General features: G+C 43.2%; 1 protein-coding gene and 1 non-coding gene across 5 annotated transcripts in view; one reads left to right on the top strand and one right to left on the bottom strand.

Moving 5' to 3' along the window:
• The first annotated feature begins 1,369 nt into the window (after positions 1 to 1,369).
• phf24 (PHD finger protein 24) overlaps positions 1,370 to 17,256 on the top strand; it is a 36,048-nt gene continuing 20,161 nt past the window's right edge. For 3 of the 4 annotated variants that reach the window (XM_028974582.1, XM_028974581.1, XM_028974578.1), the window contains exon 1: positions 15,703 to 15,916. The gene's annotated coding sequence lies outside the window, so the exon portion shown is untranslated. Of the gene's footprint in view, positions 1,377 to 15,702; positions 15,917 to 17,256 lie in introns of those variants that run through there. The other variant, XM_028974579.1, reaches the window with a different exon arrangement.
• Positions 11,439 to 11,510, bottom strand: trnap-agg (transfer RNA proline (anticodon AGG)). The gene has a single exon. It is a non-coding gene; the product is annotated as a tRNA-Pro (tRNA).

Below are 17,256 nucleotides of genomic sequence, written 5' to 3'. Positions count from 1 at the left end.
GTGTGCACCGCAGCTGCACACTCACTCTCACTTTTAACTTTATGTTTAAGGCCTTCAAATCCTTTAGTGACACCTAAAAAAACCCCCAAAGCAGTTTGTACTTCATACTGAATCCTACTGTACACGCCTACCTCAAAGCTCAAAGAGGCAGACAAGACATACTAGAATGTGCAATATTATGCAATCGTAAAGGTGATCTGGTCTGTGCTCATCCAACTCATTTCCTGGAGAAGGAAAAATGACACTATGCACCAGGCTGACAGGCTGACACTTTATCTGCAGACCTAAACGGCAGGCATGCCGAATCAAACAGGAACGAGTTACGGTGAGTGCTGGAGGAAGCCACAGGAGACATTGGAAGGGGGCTGTAATGTAGATTTCAAGCCAAAATTGAGAAGTGTACAGCAATGAAGTTTACTGCTAGATCACTATAACGATTTAGGACAATTAACAATGACTTGTCTCAAAACAAATATGTCACTTGTAAATTCAAATCTTAAGCAAAATCTGATTAAGTCAATAGGCAAATCCTAGGCTCTTGAACAACGTGTATAACATTTTGTCATTCAATTAATCGGAATTTATTTCAATAATTTAAATTATGCAAAATAACTCTCATTATGAAGTGATATGATAATAAAACTTTTAACCTAGGAAAGGCCCAAAACCTTCAGTTATAATTAGTTCAGGAAATTATTTAGTCAGTAGCTCACCAAGCTGAACAGGGTGTGCTGGTGCTGAAATTCAACAATAATGGGGTGCCTGTTGCAGATATAGAAATCCTACCATACCATATTTATTTATAAAGCACTTTAAAACAAAGTAAGAGCTGACTAATGTGCTTTACATTAAAATAAAAAAATGTAATAACCAGGGACAGGACTGACATGGACTAAATGTTCAGTAAAAATAAAATATTAAATAAAGAGAAAATGCAACAATTTTTAATTACATTTACATTTATATTACATTTACGGCATTTGGCAGACGCCCTTATCCAGAGCGACTTACAACGTGCTTTCAAGTTACCATCGATGACAAAGAGATCAATTCCGGTTCACTAGGACCCCAACTATGAATACATCTATTTTATTCACTCTTTTGTAGATTCTGTACACAAAGTTCGACAACAAGAAAATTACAATTTAATCTAAATATTCTTTAAAGAGGAAGGTCTTGAGCTGTCGTTTGAAGGTGCTCAGTGACTGAGCTGTTCTGACCTCGACGGGAAGTTCATTCCACCACCGAGGGGCCAAGACTGAGAAGAGTCTAGATGAGTGTTTTCCTTTTACCTTCAGAGATGGAGGGACCAGGCGAGCAGTACTGGAGGCTCGGAGTATACGAGGTGCAGTGCGAGGTGTAATAAGGGCTGTGAGGTAGGATGATGCTACTCCATGTTTGGCTTTGTAGGCCAGCATCAGTATTTTGAACCTGATGCGTTATACAAGAGGTCAAATAAAACAGAAAACATTTAAGGCAACATAGTAAAAGAGGTATGAAAGGACTGCATAAGAATCGATTAAGACACTGAATAAGAACACCGTATAAGAACCATACCAGTATAAATGTATGAAGTTATATATCTTTTCTGATGGCCACAGGCACAAGCTCTTTCTTATAAATTCAGTGTGGTCTAAACTGCCTGATCCAGAGACACTGCCAGGTTGATGTGTGTTGTATGTGTGCTCCCTCCGATGGTCACAGGGTGTCAGCACCTCTAACTGCAAAGAACAGGAGTCACACAGGGAAACCTAGCAATGACATATACAGAATAAGAAAAAAATGTTGTGGTCTCATTCCCTAAGTCAGTTTACTCACACATGCACACACACACACGAGTTTGCCCTCATGACATTCTCCCAGCTGGCAGGTAGTCCTGAGCTGTGGTCTCAGCTGTGGCTCGGGTGATTCTAATTCCTCCTCCTTTGGGGGCTTCTTCTCTCCTTCAGTCTTCCGCATATTACACACACACACACACACACACACACTGTACTTTCAGACTGTCCAGATGTCCCAGAATCTTTGACAGCCTGAAGCTCAGAGTGCACTTATTACTTCCCCCGACTCCCAGATAAGAGAGAAATCCTGCCTTGGACCCGAGTTCCCCTGGCCCATCATGGCTGTGGCTAATCATGGATTCTATTAAATAGAACTGAAGTCACAATGTGATTAATGATGTTACAGTAATGTGCTCACACACACACACAATTTTCTGCCTTTGATCTGTCTCTTTATCTTTGTTGCTATTCACCATCATCTCAGGCTCCCATTTTCACCCCCGCCCGGCATGATTTAAAAAAAATAGTTTTTTGTCGCTCATGTGCCTTTTCCCTTCTACTGCCTTTTCCGACTCTGCCGCCTCATAACCCGACAGGAAGCTGGGAATTCTCCCCCGTAGCACTTCACCATTTAGATAGCATCAGACTCTCACAGAGAGAGAAAAGGATCGGGGGGAGAGGAGGGGTTGCAGAGAAAGGCCTTCTGCTTTCCTTTCTTCATGCGTCCTGGGGGAGAGGTTAGACAATGTGTGCAGAATGAGAGAGGAAAGAGCGGATGGCAGAAGGAAGGAAGAGGGTAGAGGGGGGTGGTGAAGATGGAGGCACGTGTAGTGGTCTATTTGAGCACATTAGGCTAATGGATGGAGACTGAAGGGTCAGACGATGTGCTGCTCTTGGCCTGTCTCCCTGTGCACCACCTACACCCCACCCCCACGCTAATGCAGCGGCACTAAGGACTCGCTTTGTTCCACAGCTGCCCGCATTTCAGTCACCCGGCAGCGAGTGGCTGACAGTAACAGCATCTCAGACAATTATCACGAAGCAGCCCCTCAATCATCTGCCAATTATGCACAGGTCCATAACGAAGCGCTGAGATGATGACCAATGTCACCTGTTGCAAAGATTCGTGCGGCTGTCTGTCTGCCAGTGCAGGCGTCAGTAGACCTCAGCATCAGGTAGCTTTCCACTCTTGTGTTGGGTCTTTAGTCTTCGGTCAATTCAATTCAATTTATTTGCGTAAAACAGTATGAATAGACAACATTATCACAGACAGTAACAAATTGTCCTCTAGTAATTTATGGGCAAATGGCTCAGTTTCCATGCATCACAATTTGATTTCATTTGTTATCATTGCATTTATATATGTCTCTCGGAATTTCACAATCTCACCATATCATTTCATGTGAGATTTCACAGTGTTAAAATCTTCTGTTACATTAATAGACTTACATAAATTTCCACTGTCCAAGAACCCTCGGGAGCGACAGGGGGTTAAGTGTGCTGCTCAGGGGTGCAGTGGTGGCGTCAGGATTGGTAATTGTGGGCTTCAGACAGGAGACTTTGGATCTCAGAGTGCCGTGTGTTGCTGAACATCTATCATGTCTCAAAGTGCCTACTCTGGAGTGTTATCTGCAGGGTGGAGCCTTCCGCCGTCATTGTACTCTGCCGAAAACTCAGAGGGTGTCATTTTCTCTCTGACACTCAGCAGCAATCGAGTCCCAATCAGCCACTAATTGTATAATTAGTCAGGTGACTGTGCTCCACCGGCACTTGAGGGCTGAGATGATAATGCGGAACAATGACGTCCATCAGTGGAAATGGAAAATTATTAAAGGCATATATCAGTAACTCAGATAGCGTAAGATGCTGATTGCCGCTGCATAATCAGGAACGGCTGTGGCATTTACCACAGGGAATCCCCCAAAGACATAATAAGGCCCAATGTTGGAACATCTGATTTGAAAACAGCAAGGCAGCCATTGAAAGATAGAAAAAGTGATAGGCATGCACATCCAATGTGTTCCAACTCCTCTAATAAAATATAAAATAAATAAGCTGTCTACCATGTCAATTCAAGGATGGATGATTTCTTTTGGGTTTAAACAATTGATTATTTCAATCTAAATCACACTATAAAATTCACAACATACACAACTAGATTAAATTCAAAATTTTAAAGGGCCTTTTTAATCACCAGTGTTGAGGTCTGTATTGTCACTGTGCTTGCATTGCTTTAATTCTACAGAACTTTACAAAAGCACCACCATGTGAGCTTTTTTTGGGGGTGGTAGTAGCCTAGTGGTTAACACACTCGCCTATGAACCAGAAGACCCAGGTTCAAACCCCACTTACTACCATTGTGTCCCTGAGCAAGACACTTAACCCTGAGTGTCTCCAGGGGGACTGTCCCTGTAACTACTGGTTGTAAGTCGCTCTGGATAAGGGCGTCTGATAAATACCGTAAATTCAAATATCAACACTGGGTTAAATGTATGGATGAATTCAATACTTTATATAGAAAGATTATGTGGGCACTAAAAAACAGGGTAGCTTGTTTTTTGCAGTTAGTGGTGATACCACCCACTTTTAAAATTGATATGAATCCATGCTGTAATTGTGTAAACTGAATGAGATTTGAAAAGAGATTTGGTTCACGCACTCCTTCTGCAGTCTTGGTCCTGTGATGTGGTTGATCGTCACAGCCTGCTCGAAGTCATGATGTGGCCCTTGGTGAACTGGTATTGGCTGTCAGCAGTAAGCCTGTGTTGTTGTGCTTCAGTCTTGTCTAATTTGGCCTGGTTTTGCCTGTTTTTCTTTTTTCTTTAGTGGCTAATCCTGTCTCCTCTCTCCCACTCGTTTTTCTCATGCACTTGTTTTTCTCTTTCCCCCATCCTAGCTGAGACACTTGATCACAGAGCTATACAATTTAGAGAAGCACAGCCTCTTACTCACGTCAGCGATGAGCTGGAAGTTATGTTACAGCCTGACGGAAGTGCGGTGTCGGGAGGGGGCTAGTTTGTCGAGTATTGATATATCAATAGCCACAGCCACCGCCGTAGACACAACGCCAGGAGAAACTCAGTTTCTTGTGCTTATTGACTGTGAAACGCTGGCTGACTGCTTACCGTGCAGCTTCCAAAATGGCCCTCAATCTCTCACGGCGTTCCCATTCCGAGCTGCCGCTGGCTGTTGTGCGCGATGAGTGTGTAATTACCCCGAATGTGCATGTGTAGTTTGAACAGTTGGGATCTTTCTCTCATTCGCCTTGCGAAGCAGGACCACGGCCACAGCAGCAGCTTGGTGTGGCCCTATTACATTTCCTAATCCCCCTCATTCGCCAAGGGCGGCCCATCAGCGTGGCTTCGTGCCGCGCTTTCACAACACGACAATTACCAGCGGGCAATTAAGGCCCTCCTTCTCCTCGTGCCCGTGTTGCGCAACACATAATTGATCCCTGTGATAAGAAATTCTTATGATGAAATGTGCACTGTTTCAAACTCATGTTAGCACCACTCCTTTATTGTTTTTTTTCCCATTGGGTACTTTGCATGCTGCTTTATGTCTTTCAGACCAGGGGCTGTGAGTAAAAAAATGCCTTTTTTCTGTTCCTTGTTGAGAATAATATATTCTCAGTTTGTCTGAAGCAAAAAAAGTCCTGCATGTTTTCATTGCTGGTTGTCAGTGAAATTGCTCCATAATGCAATGTTCACTATGTGATAATGAATCAGTTCTCTTAAAAAAGACATAAAGAAGCTAATTTTTACGTAAGCCCTGGGAACTGTAGGGTCATAACAGAAGCAATAACATCTACTGATGATGTCTTAATTGAATGAAGCGCTAGAACCAGAGGTGGAGTTTCATCTCTGTCCATTAAAGAAAGGCCATTCGAAACGAATGCAAAGGTCTGAGCTTTTATTTCACCTACACCACTCCCATCTCCGCAATCCACAGTCCACTTCCCGGAAAACAAACAGAAATCAATACTGCTGGAAAATTTATGGCATTCTAAGTTAGCTGCGCCAATGGGGGCATTTCGCAAATTGCAACTTTGATGAAGCCAGTTTAATGCTGCGTTTTGTGCCATTCATTCTGCTTTTTAATCCACATGAGGATTGAAATGTTCTGCTGAAGTTGTGATGTTTTCTTGGGACATTTATATAAGTCAAAGCAGGAGAGTGTGGAAGATTTTGACATTTCCATATAACTCTGACAGTACTGTAAAGGTACTGGACTTGTGCATCTGCCAGATCACAAACCATATGCAAATCAGGCACATCAGGCACACACTGCTGTGACTCACGTAATTTATTCAATGTGAAAAGTGGCCCACATTTGCACATTTGTTTCTTTGTTTAGCAGTGCAAAATGTGTTGTGTTTATGACCACCAAAGGAACTTATTTGACAGTTCCCAAATGCTCTCACAATCCCTCACCCCCAAATTTTACATAAGCATTTCATGCATACGTCTGTTGATTCATCAGTTAATGGGGACAAGAAATACTGTAATCAAAATGTTATATATAATACTATATAACACATGGTCCTAAAAGTTTTGAGAATCTAATGTAAAATATGACCTTTATAATGTAGCTTAAACATGGGGGATTTCCATGTATTATATAAAATGTGTATATGTTTTAACCAATTGTTGTATTGAAGCTAGCAAACAGTGTAAAAAAAGAAAATATGACTCAGACTCTTCAAAAATGTAAAATGGAATCTGCAAGTGTTTTTCCTGTAGGCTTAACTACTAAACGGAGGGAAGAAATCTGACCCGGTATCATGTAACATCAGTCAGTGTTTATGCCTCTGCGATGATGACCAACCCACTTTGTGCTTTGTGGATTATGCAACCACTAAAAGAAGACAAAGGGAGAGCCATGCTCATTTCAGATTCGCTCATTAGCCTGTAACATTCTTTTAGCGCATCCAAAACCGCATGATGCACAGCCGAGGACGCATCCAGATTTCGCATTACAGCACATGCACCAGAGTTACAAATTCCCAGCGTAGGATGGGAAGAAAATGGCATCTTGTTTCTTGCATGCTGAACTGAATGCTGAACTGAACCCCTGTGTTGTGTTTAGCAGGAGGAAAATGGTCAAACAGGGACTTTAATTGTTCCAACTTTGTATTCCGCACAGCCCAAGCGCTGATTTTATGGCAAAATTCAGGTTACTTTACTTTACTTTACTTTACTTTATTTGGCAGACGCTTTTATCCAAAGCGACTTACAATGGGAAGACACCAGCAATTCTCGTTCGATTTCTATAGAATATCAAGTATACAAACTAAGAGCCCTGATAAGGCTTAGACTTGTCATTGAAGAACATGCTCGGAGAGTGTTGGGTGCTAGACTAAGAAAAATTATAATGTATTTATACATTTTGTATTTATTTGTTAAATGTGTATGCATGTTGACATTTATACTGACAATCACTGTGATTTATGTTGACATTTCCACAGACAAATGGGTATTTGGGGTCTTTCATTTTTACACCCGTAATCAATGTATAATACCGAAGAATGTTCAGTCTGCTTTTACAAAATCCTGGAAGTAATGACTAATGTACAAACTATCCGCTCTTTTATTGATTTTAGAAGCTGTTGTGAAACTCAGAGTGTATCAAAGGCCGGTACTGCCTTTATTTCATGGACTGGACCTATCAGGGGTGTAAGTGTGAGTTCCTGCGCCATCTTCTCTAAATTAAGGTGCAAGAAATTTAAGATTATTCATCACAATAACCCAGATTCTTTCCTTCAAAATACATGACCTCTTTATATGAACCTTTCTAAATATAATCTAGAAGTGATCTTAATGGCAATGGACTTTCAATCTTTCTCTACACCAAACAGTAGTAGTAGCATTAGGTCATTTTTCCGTGTTTTTTAAACACATTTTGGTTTTGACATTTTAAAGTTCACCTTAATTGCAACGTTTTGTTTGAAAAATTAAAATGAATAAATAATAAATATATCCTCTGGAGACAGGAATGGCAGGGTTTCAAAGTGTGGGCCAAGACATGGTGCTGTGAAACTGATTGTCATTGTGAAACACTACAGCACAGCACACAGTACACACAACGAAATGTGTCCTCTGCTTTTAACCATCACCCTTAGTGAGCAGTGGGCAGCCATGACAGGCACCCGGGGAGCAGTGTGTGCGACTTGGCAGCTCGGGATTTGAACCAGCAACCTTCTGATTACGGGGCCGCTTCCTTAACTGCTAGGCCACCACTTCTTAAGAGCTTGACCGGCCAGCACTGTGTCGCCAATGTTGTCCTGGGTGTCATGCAGGTTTCCCGCTAGCTGAACAGCAACGGACATGTTAGAAGTATTGCCGGTGACAACCACCAGATTGTTGTCAGCAATCCCCCATTCCTGTGCTTGATGTTTGCTCTGGTGTGACTTTCATTAAATGTACGAGAGTGTACAACGTAAGACAGCAGTTGCCATTCCTCTGTGACACGATGAGTGTGAATGTGACAATAAGCAATTTCCTTTGGGATTAATAAAGTTTTTCTGATTCCTTCTGCAGTGCTCAAACTTTCCTGCACTTGTTGCTTCACTTCTCTGGAAAGCCTGGGTACAGCGTTGTGCACCAAAAAATGTTGTGATTGTATCACATACCTTGGTTCTAGTGTTCTAAGCAAGCAAGAGAAGTCAAACATTTCCACAGCGTTCAATGGACGCAGGTCTTTGAAAATGAAGTATGTGATAGATTGTGTTCTTCTTTGAGGTCGCTTCGAATTAGAAGGTAGCTTTGTTAAGTATGTCCAGCCTTGTTTGTTTTTTCAGTAGTTCTGGTTTTGCATTGCTGTCCTCAGCTAACCGTATCCCAGTATGGTGGTGGCTGAGGTGAACCCTCATCTTGGTTGAATTCCAAGAATACTTTACTTTCATACGACACTCCTTGCAAACTCTATGTGTCATTTCCATGTCTTTAGTCCAAAATACATCCAGATGTTTGATTTAAACCGTTCCAGATTTCTTTATCTGCCTCCATCTTATTTTACCAAATTCATCCCCCATTTTGACTCTGACCTGACCTCAACTAATCAATGAAAACAACCACCAATTGATTATTGCAATAAAAAGTTTTATAAAAAAAATGTATATACAAAAATCGATATTTGGTGTCTCTGTAGCGATACTATATCACCACGTAAAATATCACAATATTGCGCTGTATTGATTTTTTTCACCAGCCACCCCCACCCTCTCTCTCTGTGTCTCTCTCCCTCCCTCCCTCCCTCTCTCTCTCATATATATATATATATATATATATATATATGTTTTTTTTTAGAACCTGCCCCAACAATGCACTGTCTGTCATGTTAAAGGTACAGTCTGCTGTTTTTGTATATATCCAGGTTTTGGTGCAGATTTTCAGCCATCTCTTCCCCTAATTTTGTCTTTCCTTCCTTTCTTCTTTCCATCTTCCTCCATCTGATCTGCTCTTTTTGTCCAATGAGTTGCACAATCAGGCATCTTATCAGTGTCATGGGAGGCAGGCCTGTATTTTTAAATCCTTTTTAAATGCCAGACAAATGTGAACGTGTCTACTTTGGAGAATAACAAGATTAATTATGCATGCAACCCTGTCGATTTTGACTTGACGGCATTAGTTGTCGCAAAATGTAGCAGTGATCCAGTCAGGTCTTCACCGTGCACTTTCAATAATTATATCCAAAGAGTGACGAGAAGATTCAGTGGGGCCTGGAGTCTGGTGTGCGCACATGTGGTGCTGTGCAGACCTCTCCTCCTGCCTCTGAAGTGTGGAAATGGTACAGTGGAGTATGCAGTAAATGACTAATATGGCGAGTCATTTGGGGGGACAGGCGTGCGGTAATTGTTGAGGATGTGTGGAGGTGGGTAATCATATCATCGTAATTATGATTTTTCCGCTCAACAGCCCTTTCAGACAAACTCCCAGCCTTTCACTCTTCCAACAGACAGGTTGTAAAGTTCCAGTCTTTAAATAATAATAATAATGCATTTTGTCTTTTTTTTTTCTTTTTAACAGCCCTGTGCATCTTTGTAGTTCAGGCCATCAGGGGACTGTCCTAGGCTAAACCTGTTTACGGTTCTTATCCTGAATCCCAATGTCTTTCTCAGGGTAACATGAACAAATACTATGAAAATCTGAAATCCCCTTTTGCTGGGCGACATTTCCCTACGACAGAACATTATGGATTTTGTCATTTTGCCATGGCAAATTTACAACATCATTGGGTAAGGGTTTATTAAATATTTAGTGTTGAAAAATTGCCTTTTAATTGGCTCTTGTGGAAAATGTCATTTGAGATTTTTTTTTTCAATCTTATAAATACTATTCGATACAACATTAAATGATGTCTGAGCAAATTATGCTTAAGTACCTTTCTCTCTCTCAGTCACTTTTCCATGTTATGTTCACGGCTGATGCACTTACAAGTCATCATGCACTCAAACTTTTAGTACCCTATATTTTTCTTTCCTAACTTGTACTTTTTTTTTCAATGTAATCCCTGCCAAAGAGCTGTCAGGATAAATGATGAACTCAGCGATTCATAAAATATTTTTCCATTTTCATATTCAGTATGAGTTTTACACTGTCAATAATTGTATTGTTACTGGAGCCAGAATATTTTGGTCCCAACCTGACCTTGAGTAGACTCCCACCATCATCTGTTTACCTGAAAGGCTCTCCCCAGGTCCCCCGATGAGAGGCTCAGAGACTCCCCTGTTCATGTCTAATTAATCAATGGGAACTCAGGCCAGGAAAGAATGGGCTATCATGACGCAGTCGATTTCAGGTTAGTCTGATTGTCACGGGTGTAAAGTAAATATCAGGAGAATCACCTGTCACCGTCTTCCCATCCCATCACATCACGCTGGTGCGGACATGACACTAATAATCATTTGCTGCATCACAGGCATGTTTCTGCTGTCTACTGCCTCCAGCTAAGGTCTGTGCAATCTTCTTTGCTTCCGACAGCTAAAAATGACTTTAAATCAAGCAAACTTTCGTTGGACTCATGGCATGCATTTATCACATGAACAATTTAGTCAAAAGAAATCAAATCTGAATTTCCATTCCAATTCAAAGAACACAGGTTGCTTGAACAGAGCCAGCAAACACTAAAAATAATTTTTTCGGACATAAAATAAAAAAATATTTCCCAGATTTAGCAAGTCTGTTCTTGAACTATAACTATAAATAACCTTTATTCTAGGGATAATTGGGTTGTCAGAGTTTTGACAAGCTGACTTTTTTTATCTTTCATATCACAAAGGACATTTTAAGCACAGCAATTTGAATATCTCTCAATATTTTAGGTTTTACTTGCACTATAATGCCTGAAAGTGATTGTCATTGTGATACACAGCACAGCACACAGTGCACACAACAAAATTTGTGTTCTGCTTTTAACCATCACCCTTTGTGAGCAGTGGGGAGCAGTGTGTGGGGACGGTGCTTTGCTCAGTGGCACCTCAGTGGTACCTTGGTGGATTGGGATTCCTTAACCGCTTAACCGCTAGGCCACCACTGCCCTACTAATACGAGGCCGGAATTGAACCAGTGACCTAAGGATTACCAGCAGTACAACTACAGTCCTCCACTCTACCAGCTGAGCTATTGAAGGAACAAAGCATGTCACTGCCCTCTTTGTAACGGGCTCGTCCGGGATTTAAACCCGGGACCTCTCGCACCCTAAGTGAGAATCATACCCTTAGACCAACGAGCCTGGATACACCCAAGCTGCATGAATCCCATAGATTTGTACCTACCTTATGATCCATGCTATCCCAGAATGTTCAAAATAGTCATGCTGTGATGCTACTGGTGATGTGATGGTAAACCTAGTAAGTGACCTAGAAACAGTGCAGAATCTTGAAGATGTCATCATTTGTAAAGGCACAACTTTTTGTTAAATAAACTAAATTCATAAAACTTTGTTAATTACACACATTTAATTAGAATATAAGAGAATAAAACAGAATTAGATTTTAATAGAATAAGGTGCACCATCCCTTTAAGCCTAATTGCTGTGTAGATAAACAAATGCACTCTTAGTGGGGTGATCACTTCCAATGCAATAAATATGGCTAAACACATTTAATTAAACCTGCTGCTTTTGAAGTTAATGGTTCAGGCCAACACCATCTTTAAGATTTCTAATGGATTTTTGTGGTCTGACATGACAGATGACGTGTTGCCTGGTGCTCATACTTTTCTCAGGAGACCTTCTATGCATGGTTTTACAGAAACCCATTGCTGCTGATCGGTCCAATTCTCCTGGACTGCAGCCAAAGTCAGATGGCAGTGCTAATGCCTGTGTGTGCAAAATGCTTCTTGTCTCCTGAATACTAAATAAAGTAAAATGGAATGTGGTTCATAGAAAAAAAATTACCACAAAGTCCTAACAATAGTTATTCATGTTTACTAGCAGTTACTTCCTACTTAATGTACCGCATTACTGAATAGTTAATGGCCACTGTCACAATAATTTCGGGGTCCTATGGTTCAGTGTTTCTCAGATCAGAGTATTATTTTCACTGTCTTATGCTCCAGGATTACCTTATTTTTTATCGGTGATTTATTAGTATGTATCCTTGCGCTGCCTTGTCCTTGTTCTATCATTTGTCTTTTTACCCTTGTTTTTTTGTGTTCACACACCAAGGATAACTAGATAGGCAGTGGTTGGCCCGAACTGCCAAGGTGCCACCAAGGTGCCAATGAGCAAAAGCACTGCTCCACCGCACCCATGTCATGGCTGCCCACTGGTTAATGGTTAAATGTAGAGGACACATTTCATTGTGTGCACCGTGTGCTGTGCTTGCTGTGCATCATATTGACAATCACTTCACTTCATAATGTTATTGTTCAATAATAATCATTTTACTGCTCAACCTTGAAAATTGCCTAAATAAAAACTTCTGATACACAACTCTCATAATGCTGTTTTATCTATTGGACTCAACCTTGTGTGTTTAAGGCTTTGTGGATGTTCACATCATCTGGCCTTATTAGTCTTATGCAGATCTGTACACTGCACAATTATAGACTTTTCATACCTAACATACAATCAGGATTCAGCTTCAGTCAGAAACGTGGTGAATGTCTATTGCCTTTTCAATTCAATTGCCCTAATTCTATATATTTAAACAAACAACTAATAGCACAATACAAAATTACCCTGTATAGTGATTCAGCTTGATTACCGAACAATCAAGCATGTTCACAATCATTTAGTACTTTCAGCATTCAGCTCTCCTTTTAGCATTCCTTGATTTATTTAATTATCTCTGCCTCAATTTATCTTCTTAGATAAACTTCCTCTTCAAGGGAAGCTTATATAACTGAACATATACTTTTTGCTTGGGACGGATGATGAAAATGAGGAGATGTTGCTGTTGTCTCTATCAAATTTCAGCATTACAAGCCTTAATCCAATTACAATTCTATTCTATTATGTCAGATGGTGGTGCATGCTGCTCCTGCTGAGACACAAGAGTGTATACGGTGCCATTAGCATTCAGAGGCTGCCTGTTGTGGATCTATCGAAGGTAAACTGGGCCTGTGGGCTCTTGGCACAAATTGCAAATCCTGTCACTGTGGCATGTGCAGCGATACAAGACTTCATGCACATGCAATTACACCGAATCTCACTTGGGACCAGAAACTTGGCTTCGCAATTGATATTGGCAAGTGCCAGGCTTATGTGTACAGAATTGAGAAACAAGCCTATCTGCTAAAAACTTTTAGCGGTTTCTCACAAAATGGGTGGAGCTAGCACCACAGAGGGATCTCTGAGGTTGCTAAGCAACATTTTGGCATTGGGCTAAGGAGATGTGTGCGGCCTGTTGAGAAAGGGTAGCAACGAGTACACTCTGTACTAGGACCGTGCTCAGTGTCGTGCTCTGTGCCAGGGATGCAGGATGCCTGTACAACCATCTGATTTTAAGGGGATTGGCCCCTGTGAAGCTGACAGCAGCTAAAAGTTGTTCCCACCATGCTGCTGTTGAGCATGCACAGTAATATATTATTTCTGTAGAATACATAAAATCGATTATTTACATTTACAGCATTTATCAGACGCCCTTATCCAGGGCGACTTACAGCCAGTAGTGACAGGGACAGTCCCCCCCTGGAGACACTCAGGGTTAAGTGTCTTGCTCAGGGACACAATGGTAGTAAGTGGGATTTGAACCTGGGTCTTCTGGTTCATAGGCGAGTGTGTTACCAACTAGGCTAGTGGATTATGTCATGATACCTTTGTATGATGATGCATGTCAAGAAGCTACATAAAAAAAGAACTAAACATCTAAGCTAACGGATCATAGCGTCTCCAAACCTTGATGGACACGGACTACCCCCTTCCTAAACATTGCTACAGACCCCACCTTCATGGAAGTGGGATTCCCTGAATGCTGAGCTCACTTTCAGTTGGATGACGGTTTGAGGAGCTCCGCAACGGGTTGAGGGGCTCACTTGGATTCCAAATCCCATCAAGCATCTGTGGAACGTGCTGGACAAACCTCGCAGCTTACAGCACTGCACCACTGTCCGGCCCACAAAGCTTTCAGATGTCCCAAGACAGACTGGGTCACTGCTAGTTGCTGGACAATGCATTATTACAACCTTTTACACATTTATCTGGAAAAACTATTTTTTCCTTTAAGATTTATTCATGTGCTCTTAATTTTTTCATTAATTTACTTTTCATTAATGGAGGGTATACACAGGAAAAGAAACAGTGTCCCACTTGTGGTTGTGCACCACATTTACATGTGAGACACCTGTCATCGCCAAACAAATGGGATTTTTGTTGCTCAGTCACCTCCTATGTGCGCACGTCTCATTTGCATGCATCCAAAACAGGAGTTTGCTGTGGCCGTTGTTTGAGCCCTAACTTCCTCGTAGCGAAGTTCTGTACTGGCATACGTGAGAGCCTGCAGTGGCCCTGCTCTGCTTGGCACTCTCAAATTATGCCTAATGGCTCGGGAATTGCACCTTGGGTGGCCTCCTAATGGTGATGGAGCTGGTGCCATTGCTCGGCTCTGAGCAGTTCACGGTGAAAAGGTCCAAGCATCCCGCACTTCTATCGCTCACGGTCCTCCCGCACCCTGTCCTCATTATAAAACATGCTGCAGTGCATTAGTTGAAGTGGAATGAATGAGTTGGGACTACTCCCAGGTGCACCGGTTCACATTTCATGTATGGCCCACAACAATCAGGAGTTTATCAGAACTTAGTTCGCTTCGGCCCATTCCGAACGTCGACCAGGAGGTGCGGAGTGATGCCGAGGCTCTTCTGCCCGAGACGATGGCCTCAGGCGGTGTGGAGCAAGGGCCGGCCTGAGATCTGTGGCTCAGTATGCATTTACCTCAGCATTAATAATGCATGGCCCTCCATTTAAACCAGCACGCCTTGGGACTGCTCACTGGGAGAGGGGGCTGGATGTCATGTGCCGGCTTACGAGCCACATAGGGTTACGGGTCGCAACAACGGGCTATTTTGGTCGCTCCAGAGCGACGCATTCTGATATCCAAACCTCCGTCATGCATGCGTGCATGGTAGCCCCCTGCAACACGATGCATGCACTGCAGCCCAGCAGGGGGAAAACGTAGACTGACTTTCTGCACCCTCGCTCTGCATGCATTTCTGATTTTTATTCTAAAAGAACGCCATTCTGACCAATGAGGAGACACGCCTTCCAGACGGAGCGCAACTTACCCTTCTGCCTACTCAAATAAATCGCCTCCAACTTTATCATTCTCATTCTACGTATCTTTTTATTATTTTTTTATTTCTCCAACCTGTCCCGTGTCCTTCCGCCTGGCTTCAGCCGTCCACTGGGCGTGTCCCACCCCCCACTCTCTCTCTCTCTCTCTCTCTCTCTCTCTCTCTCTCTCTCTCTCTCTCTCTCTCACCGACACAACTACACGCCTGCGTTTCAGCACCGGAGCTGTCCAGCCGCCGCAGCCAGCGCCACTTCAGCCCGGGAGCCGGTCCGGTCCGGTTCGCTTCGGCTCCTGCTGCCGCTGCCGTCGCGAAGGCGGCTCTGTTTCGGAGGACTTTCCGATGAGAGACGGGGAGAGACAGACAGAGTCCGGGGTCCTGGAGCAGCCACTGGCCGACTTCATCCAGGTAGAGCCACCGGCTCCAGACGGGCACCCAATCGCGCGTTTCGTCGGTGCTTCTGGACCCCAAAGTTTGGCCACGGGGACCTCGTCTCTGTCACCGCCCTCGCGATGTGGGTCAGCGCTTTCAGACGGCTGTGGGCGCGATTCGTGCAGCACATCTCTCGGCGACACGAAACAAACGAATGCATTAAAGAAAGAGAGAAAGAAAGAAAGAAAGAGAAATGCATTAAAAAAGCCCGCACAATCTCGGCTGGTGACGCGATAACACGCGGCCCATTCTATCGATGTATGTATGCATGCGTTTATTCATTGTAATTTTCTCATATCCGCGCTGCACAGGGGTTCATCAGAACCATCTCCTGGCAATAAAACAGCACGCCTTCGTGTGCACACCCTGGCTCCGTCACGTTTGATTCCATTTCAGAAGATTATATTTAATAAAAAAAAAATACCGCACGTTGTATTGTATATTGTAGAAATTGTGGTGTGAGTTTAAAAAAAAAGAAAGTGGAAAGTGTTTGCATGAAGCCCCAGTCTCATTACATATACAGTATTTACCAGACGCCCTTATCCAGAGCGAATTACAATCAGTAGTTACAGGGACAGTCCCCCCCCTGGAGCAATTTTAGGGTTCAGTGTCTTGTTCAGGGACACAATGGTAGTAAGCTGGATTTGAACCTGGGTCTCCTGGTTCATAGGCGAGTGTGTTACCCACTAGGCTACTACCACCCACATTACTTCCAGTGCGGTTGCTGGAGGCCCCTCGACGTTCTCACCCCCCCCCCCCATTGTCGGGCTCCTGTTGCCTTGCCTGACGGCATCTGAATGCCAACGTGAGATCTTGCCTCCATGAAAAGGCTTTTAGATTGAAATCCCTCCGTGCTCCGTCGCCGCGTGCGTGGGATTTCAACCCTCCCGCGCTCGCTTGGCCCCTGGGTGCCAGCGCTGGTCCGTTCTCCTGGGCATGGACGGGGAGGACCAGGGACATGGTCGGCACGCTACGGACGGACGCGGCTCTGCGTTGCGTCCCACCGAGCGAGCGCTTGCTGCGTTGGCTTTGTTCGCCTGCTGTGTAAGTGTTTGTGATTCCGCTCACTGCCGAAAAGGAGGCCTTGGTGAACTCGTTAGCGTGATTAGTTCCGGCGCTTTGCTCTGTGGCTGTGGGGATGGGATCCTCGGCTCAATGGGAAGCATTCCCATGGAGGACAAAAAAAAAAAAAAGGAAGGCTTTGTGGCGCTCCCATTCACAGAACGGCCCTCCCGTACACCCCGCCCCCTAGGAGTGGCGGATGAAAAGGGCAACTGGTTGGGATTCTAATCAGCACCGAGTTCGTACGGGAAAAA

The sequence above is a fragment of the Denticeps clupeoides genome, chromosome 3 (genome assembly GCF_900700375.1).
Source record: "Denticeps clupeoides chromosome 3, fDenClu1.1, whole genome shotgun sequence".
In the NCBI taxonomy this organism is placed as follows: Eukaryota; Metazoa; Chordata; class Actinopteri; order Clupeiformes; family Denticipitidae; genus Denticeps; species Denticeps clupeoides.
Note: the sequence above shows the minus strand (reverse complement) of the source record. Positions and strands in the feature narration are given on the sequence as shown.